The 9,463-nt window shown below is 34.0% G+C and overlaps 1 protein-coding gene across 1 annotated transcript in view; it reads left to right on the plus strand.

The window, feature by feature from the left end:
* The window catches only part of LOC106465497 (protein eyes shut homolog), a 164,851-nt gene that overhangs the window by 27,420 nt on the left and 127,968 nt on the right, over positions 1-9,463 (plus strand). The window lies entirely within an intron of this gene.

The raw sequence follows: 9,463 nt of genomic DNA on the forward strand, positions 1-9,463 counted from the left end.
GTTTCTAGCGTTGTAAATCCGCAGACATACCGTTGGAATTCCATAAAATTTTGGAATTCCATTGGAGAGAGAGAATGTTTAAAATTTAATAAAAACGTACATTTAAGTGGTATTATCGAAGCTTACGTGATTTTGTACATAAAATAATTTCTTACATTAGGAATAGTGATACCACTAAATTCACGGGAAGCTCTTTAATAATTCGACAAGTTTCTTTTCTCATTTTTTTATTGTCGAACACAAATACTATTGTTACAGAATAGGGAAAGAACATCTTAAAAAGCCGATAATTTTCGGTCCAGTGGTATTGACCTTTTCAGGAAGAATGACGGATTTCCCTTCTTATCTCTCAATGTGTAGCATTCTCACTCTTCTTGTTCCGTGTTATTTCTAAGTTTATTTTCTTCAAAGAGCAGATCTTTAAAAAATTAATTTAGGGTTTTAATCGAATGTTATAATTATACCCCATTAATTAAATGTTTAACTGAAAAAGGACACCAGAATTTTCAAATTCGATATCTTCACATATAACCAACATACCAGAAAACTCGCCAAGACCAGCTAAAAAATTACTTAGCAAGTCAGCCATGTGTGAAAACAGACAAACCTTGGGCCATACTTATGAACGTTTGTGTTATCTATAATCGTATGATTAGCACAGTTCAAAGCAAGGGACACCATACTAGAGTAGTACATGTAACAAATACAGAAATTCGTACTAAAATTTTGAAAAAAATCTACGAGTAAAGATATTATGTTACTTTCCTACATTATTTCTCATAATTCAATGAACTTACGAGTGAAAGCAATGAAGAAAATATAATTTTATGTCCATCAAACGTTTTCAGTACCGACGAGAGTTTTTACTCAACACCCTGGTTCAACAGGTTGGATGGGATATGACAGAAACAGTATATAGAATGATTTAGTTTGTGATATCTACATATCACAGTATCTCCCTCATCTCCTTTACATATAGTAGTCCTGGCTATTATAATAATTAATTTTATTTTCAAATAAAAAATTTAAACTTCACAACTCAACTTAAAACAATACATTTATAACCCAAGTCTGCAAAATACCATGGCACTTATATTGGATATTTTCAAACGCATATTATCAAAACCAAGCATATATCAAAAATAAAATAATCAACCAATAAACAGTAAGTATATTATATGGCAATACAGTATTACGAAGACTTATAGAGAGCAAAATTATGACAGTAACATAGCCAATTAATGCATAAACCAGAACATTTTGCATCCAACTCTAGTTGAGATTCCTTGCAATAATGAATAAATAATCCTCAGGGAATTATCTTTACCGAGAAAAAGTTTATCTTAATGTCCCATCAGCAAGTCTAACCTCTTACAACTAGAACAAGATGTAAATTATTTTATTAGAATTTAAAGTTTTATTCATGAAAAGATCAAACTGAAAGCATAGATATTTTTTAAGAAGCAAATCAAATCGTACACCAAACTTAGGTATGTGTATTGAACTGGACACATTATGTAATGAAATATTTTATGGCCATTTGGATGAAAGCGCTTCCAACCAACTAAAGACACTAAAAATACAGTATTTAGAACTTGGTGGTCATTTTAATATTTTTGATCATCTTATATATATATATATACTTATGTATTTTATATTTTGGATGCCTATATATATATATATATATACATACACACAAGTTTCTATGATAAATATTATTGATCATAAAAACAGTGGATAACAATAACAGTGCAACAACAGAGATACAGATACACATTTAATTACAAAGTTAATTGTCCCACAGATACAGGGTTATTTATAAAGTTAAGTTTCCTACTTTAACGCCGATAAAAAATTTATAACCTAATCATCAGAGAGCTGATATATTTTAGATGAACTAATGAGACTATAAGAAAGACGTTTCGAGTGCCAAAAATAATTGCCACTAAAGAAATTTGATGGTGGAATTTGCACACCAACTTAATACCTCTAAGAATTCACAATCTGTATAACACCAGCATAAATTCCTCGATTCATTCTGCTTTTAAAACTAACAGTATACTTGCACGTTTCTTGAAAGGCATAATTACACTAATAGTAATAAAACGGATGCGGCATAGAAGTGGAAAGTAAAGAATGATATGTGGCAATTAGGCTTTTGGAAAGCTGATAAAATAACTTAAACAAATAGAATCAAATGCAGAAACAATTTGTACTGGTTGCTGCCCAACACTTAAAGCTGTAGATGAAGTTGCTTTCGAAAATGGAAGTCTTTTTAGGTAATCCAGCACCATTGAAGTTGTCAAGTGCACCAAACTACCACATCCAACAGTCTAAAAGGTAATTAGTAAAACATGAAAGGCTGTACTCATAAAGGATAAATATAACCCATAAATTGTTATTTGAAGATGCACACAAATGGCTGGACATTTGTAATTGATTCTTGAGTTGAGTAAAAATTGATGACATCTTGCTAGACAACATGTTTTGTACTAATGAAGTAAATTTTTCTCTCCAACGTTAAGGGGAAAAAGCAATCTACATGCCCTTGTGCAATGGTTACTTCAGCATGAAAATTACAGTTTGGGTCAGATTCTAACAGAACTCATCAGTGGGCCTCATCTGTTGGATGAACCCATAAATAATAAATTTTACACAGCGACAGTAATCCATGCTGGAACATTTTCATTTCTATGCTTGAGTAAAGAGCAGTATTGAATGAGAAATTTCTTTATATAAATTTGTGAACGGAGTGTCAAGATATTGTCAAGAAATTTTTTGAGAATGAGTAATCAGTAAACATTTTCCACTCACAAGGTTAGCAAGACCTCCAGATCTTAGCCTTGCTGATTTTTCAGGATGGGGCCACTTCAAGTTATTTGTATATTATGATTTTTCTGCTACATTGACAGAACTTCAGACAGACATTTAACGCACTGAGATTTCCTTTTCTATACGTACTTGTGTATTTCACTTATTTATTGGTTCTGATTAGTTGATATTGAATGTTTTTCTGCAGGACTGCAGCTCACCTAAACCACAATCTCTGTTGATAACAGCAGGTTAATTCCTTAAATAACAGTGCATAATCCAATATCAGACACGAAATTCCTTGTTTTGTGAGAAACAGCATCGATGACAGATAGATTTATGGTTTTTTGCTTTCATAAAGACTCTATTAACCAAAATAAAGTCTACACTGTCTTACTTCACTTGAAGTGTTTGATATATCACATCGTCAATCAGGGCTCTAGTAGTTCTTGTAATAACCAGGAGATAAACCTCTCATCTATATATCTTTACCAGTACGTACAAAGCGATGCCCATTCCTGTAAGAAATGAATTGACCATCAGAAGGCTATCAATTGGTCTAATATTTGTGATTAGTTCTAGTATTCGAGAAAAGGTTTCCTAAGTAATGAATTATGGTAAAAAAGATACACGAGCAATGTCACTTTTGTACTCCTGTTATTTGACATCCTGAATTGACAAATTAAGAGAACTGTGAAAAAAAAGAAACATCTTCAAATTTCTATCATTTTATGAGGAATATTAAGCGTGTTTAATTTCAATGCTTCGGCAATATTTATCATTCAAAAACATAATTTTAAAGCAATACTTTCTCTTTGCGCTAATTAACTAATTTTGGTTTATTGCAATAGCCACTGACAAGAGCATGATATAGTTCAGTTTATATTTATATTTACGTTTTATAAAACTAACGTTCAAGTTAAACTGTTTGAATTTAATTTTAACTGAATGTATGTAAAGTGACACTGATTCCAGGGATTTCTGCATCAGAAAATAAAAGGACCAACGCATAAGATACCATCATACAAGCATCGTATAGCAATTTGGCAAAGTCTTGAATTTATCTAACAAATGAACAGGGATGTCCTGTATCTTTTGCTTCAGCTGCACCAATGATGAAAATGAAATGTCTGGATCCGTGTCGAGATGTAGACAGCCCAACCACGTATTTCATTCAATAGTGGCGAGACAAGACATTGATGGCACAGTTGTCTCTTCACTAGAACACCATTACAGGAACAACAATATTTGCTAGATCACCCAAGTGTCTGGAAACAGATGGGAAGCAGACCACAAACAGCTGTCCGTTTACAGAAGTATGTTAGCTTGCTTTGGGTGTTAAGAGCCGAGAGTAATTTCGTACGTACCTGTGAGAACACACAGATGTCAGGTAGAAAATTATGTAAATATTGTTTCATGCAATACAGCTGGTTGATGCAATAATGGAACTTCTTCATAAAAAAACTTTACTTTCCAGACATTAAGCCATATTTATACAGACTGTTACATCACTGAATGCAGGAAGTCTTCCAGTTTTGTTGTGCTATGGGTAAATGGCTATAGTTACCAACCAGAATAGTTACTGGAAATGCTGGTAGAAAACTGTGCAGATAAGTTTAGTTAGAGAAAAATCACAAAGTTTCAGGAATAATTTATGGGCGTAGTTTTCTTTGGCTTAAGAGGTAAATAGCCAGTTGTGAGATATATTAGATGCTGGAGAATAGAACCATACAGTTGTGTGAATTTAACTGAGATAACACTGTAACAGGGATCAGTGCATATACTCATCCTGCTTCCTGTGGAGGATTCTTTTGGTTTAATACACAATACGAGAAGTCTGACAAGTAGCACTAAATAATTAAAATAGCACTAGGACACTTTCAGAGCTCAAGATGAATTATGTGAGTTTCATATCATACCTTTTTGCTACTAGCTACTTTTGAGTAGATGATTGGCTTGCAGTGGGAATGATGTTACAACCTGTCAGTGGCGTAGCAAGTGTTCTCAGCACCCGGGGGAAAAGACACGTTTGGCGCCCCTACTTCTGAAATGTTTTGATTATTTGTTTTGTGACTCATTACCCACTTAATGACACTAACATAAAGAATTAATTACCGCCTTACACAGGCCTAAAATAAAGTCACAATATAACATCTCACGATCTCACAACTGTAAACCTGGAACTAATCAAGTATAGCCTACTAGGTGTACGTACATAATTTGTAAACCAATTTGATATCTATGTCATCCAGTATTGTTCAAAGTCACATAGCTAGAGTAATATTTCAAGCATGCACAATAAATTTCTGTTATCTCCCTAGTTTTGAAACACATGTTTTATATGAGAAGCCAATCACTTGTGGTGTACATGGATTATAAAACAGATTGATAAAATAGTACTTAAGTTTACAAATAACAAATTTTATTAGTTTAAAACACTGTACATATACTTAACTAGATATTGTACAGGTAGCATTCTGGTATTCATGGTTACATTATATGAACCTTTCGTGCTTTTGCTGCTGCAAATGCATCAATTAAACTATCAAAATGTAAGGTATTAAGTACGTATTTTTCAATACTTAATATTGCCAAGTTACTAAGTCGTTTTTGAGTCATTGAGGTTTTCAAGTATGTAAGAATTAATTTCAGCTTGCTGAAGGGCCTTTCACAACTAGCAATAGAAATCCTAGTTGTTAACAAAATATGCAATGTAATTCTTAAATTTGGGAAAACATCTTCACCATATGAAATAATAAATGTTAGCAAATCAGTTGCAACCATTGGTTCAGAAAAATCGGTTTGTGTTCTTTTACTTATCAACATTCTACAGTCTTTAATTTCTCAGTACAATTCTGGTCCATCAATATCACCTGGGTAGCTCTTTGCTAAGTCAGAACATTTTTCTTGCAATTTTGCGTCTTCGAAATCTCCAGAAACAATATTTTGCACATCTAGTAGAAATCCAAACCGTGAATCTAAATCTAGTAAGCGAGAAAATCTTCCTGTTATTTCTGTAATCAAGCGATCAATAACATCTTTCATGATGCTATAAATTTACTGTTCAGCAGTCAATCCAGCATCAGCTGCATTTTCGCCTGGCATTCGTTTACGACGTATTTTTCTTCTTTCAATGGTCAATCCCCATCTTTCACATTGATTCTTGCCCACTTTAAATGCTTCTTTTCACGTGATTCTATCAATTTCTCTTTCAAAGAATCAAACTAAGCAGCTGCTTCTCTAAAATTCATTTTTGGGTCCTGAAGACGGTTCAGCATTCGACTGATATATGATAAAATATTTCTCCAAAAATGCAAAAGTACAAGAAAATCAAATGTAAGCATGCGTTGCAGAATATTATGAGCATCACATTTTGTTTCAGCCGTGTTTCCATTATCACTTAATTGCTCTAACAGTCCTAGAAATTCATCCAGCTTTTCATGTACAACTTTTACTGCCTTTTCTCTTGCACTCTACAGTATTTCTGATTCACGCTTGACAGAGATCTTAAGCTTCTGCTGCAGTTCGTCCCATCGAGTTGTTAAATGAGCAAAGAAATTATAAATGGCTTCAATTATACAAAAAAAAGGTAATAACAGTTGTTCCTGACTTGCAGCATGAAGACATGCTAAGTTCAAACTATGGTTGTTACAGTTTTATAAACACTGCTTTTGGATTTTTGTTCAGAATTCTTTGTTGAATGCCTGAAAGATAACCTGACATGACAGCAGCATTATCAACAACAATAACTCAATAAAATTCCATCCTCTTCTAAGTTTGTGCTTATTGTTTTTTCAATATTGGCAGTGTATTTTTCCTTTATCTGTATAAAGTTAATAAATGACTCTTTGACTTCTACTTTTCTTGTCTTAAAGTCAGTGTCAACAATCACTTGGGCCAATTGCTCACGATGGGCTAAATCAGGTGTGGAATCAAACGGAATATCTTAGTATTTGTTTCTACGAATTACTGATAAACAACAATTTCGCACATGTGAAGCCACGAGATTTATAAACTCAATTTGGATTTCAGGAGAAAGATAAGATGTTGACGTTTGCTTATTTTTAACATGCTCCAAATGCTCTCTCATTACTGGATCATACTTTGCTAATAATTGCAAAAGTGACAGGAAATTTTCAGGGTTTTCGTTTGAGATTATGTCCTCAGTATGACCACGAAATGTAAGATTCTGCAGTTCTTCATTAATGCCACTTTGAAGACGAATTCGGCGCTCAGTTTCTTTCCAAGCAGCAAATGACTCACTATGACTGTCACTATTTTCATGGGCATTTAACCTTTCAATTTTGTCCACTTACAGAATCCACCCTGTGTTTTGAAAGCAGACCGACTATCGGATGTCATACATGTCAATGAAAAAAGAAAACAACAAAAGCAGTATGCTGCTTTATGTAGAGGTGAATACACCAACCAGGAACGATTGACCTCTTGTCCATTCAGAAGGGGTCGTTTGAACCAAAATGCAGTCGTAGAACGCCCATCCTTGGCATCAAATGGGCCTTCTTTATGTTGAAATTCATGTGCTCCAATTTTAAGAATCTCTGTGCGATGTGCATGTGTTACAACTGCTGAATCTGTTGTATCAAACTTCATAAATCCAATATCCCTGTGTGTTAAAATACTGGTGTCATCACTTCCAGCAAGGAAAGCTCTCATGAATTTGCTTGACTCCGCCATCGAAGCTGCAAATTGAGCACGTCTTTTGCGCCCCAATTTCCTTTTTTCGACATAAAGGGCTAAAAGAATAAGTTAATAAATACTGACTACACTATTTAGTTGCAACATGCAAATTGTCAGATGAAAGGAAGCATTCTACTTTCCTAAGTTCCTAACCACAAATTATATTTAAATTATTCAATTATAGTTGCAACTCAGAACTAATTAGACACATCTGGACCTAGTTTCACTTTAACTACCATTATTTAGACCACCCATACTCATGTTAATTAATGTGACACAACAGTAAAAAACTCAATGCAGATGAGTGTATATGCTGGTTAATCATGCTTATGAGCATCATATAAATTACTGGCATTTGCTAAATCACATTTAAAAACTCACTATGTTTAACTACACGAACACTACAGGAGACAAGTCTGAAATTTTTCGAATGAAAATTACACACACACACTGTGGAGAAGGGTGTAATCATAACATAATATAAGCCTAGAGGCTCAAAGGCTATATTTAATATTAAAGGTTTTGATAGAATGAGAAAACTTAAATATAGGCTTACAAATTAGTGGTGCTATATTAAGTCGCTAGTACATCTAGATCTAACATTAATGTTAAACCTGTTATTTCCATATTTTTAGTCTTAGGTTTGGATCTAGATGTAATGATAATGACAGAAATTTAGCTTTATACATTTAAACTAGACCTTAGATTTGGGTGCATAGATTGAAAGCACCTTGTATTGAATCTACCCAGATCTAGTTATAACCCTGCCTCATCAATTCTAGATTTAGATTTATTAGAACAAATGTTACAAATGTCATTAGATCTGTCCCAATGCAATGCCTAGTTTAATAGTTAGTATATGTCTAAGTATGCCTATAATATAGGCTACAATTTGTATGATGATGGACCTAGGGTCTAGAAAGAAAGTTATAACTGCAATTAGACCTAAAGTCTAGTCCACTAGTTGGTGTAAGACATGATTTACAATCAGCCAATACAATTACAAACCCCTACATTAGGCCTATAATGTTTACTAGATCTAGATTTAGGCTTTGCCTGTTGCATATATTGCCAATCTTGCACACCAATTGATATTGTTACGACAGCGGAAGTCGCGTGACGCTGGGAGCATGCACGCTGGGGTTTCTCGAATTATGGAGCAACCCCACGAATGTCGAGTGTTTGCTAAACGCCCACTTTTTTAGTATATAAGCCTGGCGAGAAAAACCATCAGAGATAGATTGAAGATATAGATAATTGAGTCAAGCGAACAGTAGGCACAGTAAGTAAAGTGTGTGAATCATTGTGATTTATAGAGTGTGTTATAAAAGTAGTTAAGTTTAATGTACTGATTGGAAATTCTGTGTATTACAAAGTTGTATCGAGGAAAAAATAAACTGGTTTAATTAAGAAAGGACTTGTATCTCTGAAGTTCCTCGGAAAGAATTTATACTGGAAATTAATAAACAAGCAGATATGCAACAAATTGGTGTCAAAAGTGGGATGGACCCAACGTTGCTGTGTGGACTTCAGGGCTCTTAATAGTATAACTGAAAATGAGTCATATTCACTGCCAAGAATTAATGATACTCTTAATGCCCTAAGTGGAGCTAGGTGGTTTTCAACTCTGGATTTAAAGTCAGGTTTTCATCAAGTGAAATGCAAATTGGTGTCAAAAGTGGGATGGGACCCAACGTTGCTGTGTGGACTTCAGGGCTCTTAATAGTATAACTGAAAATGAGTCATATTCACTGCCAAGAATTAATGATACTCTTAATGCCCTAAGTGGAGCTAGGTGGTTTTCAACTCTGGATTTAAAGTCAGGTTTTCATCAAGTGAAATGCAAATTGGTGTCAAAAGTGGGATGGGACCCAACGTTGCTGTGTGGACTTCAGGGCTCTTAATAGTATAACTGAAAATGAGTCATATTCACTGCCAAGAATTAATGATACTC

Source organism: Limulus polyphemus, unplaced genomic scaffold, assembly GCF_000517525.1.
Source record: "Limulus polyphemus unplaced genomic scaffold, Limulus_polyphemus-2.1.2 Scaffold1962, whole genome shotgun sequence".
NCBI lineage: Eukaryota > Metazoa > Arthropoda > Merostomata > Xiphosura > Limulidae > Limulus > Limulus polyphemus.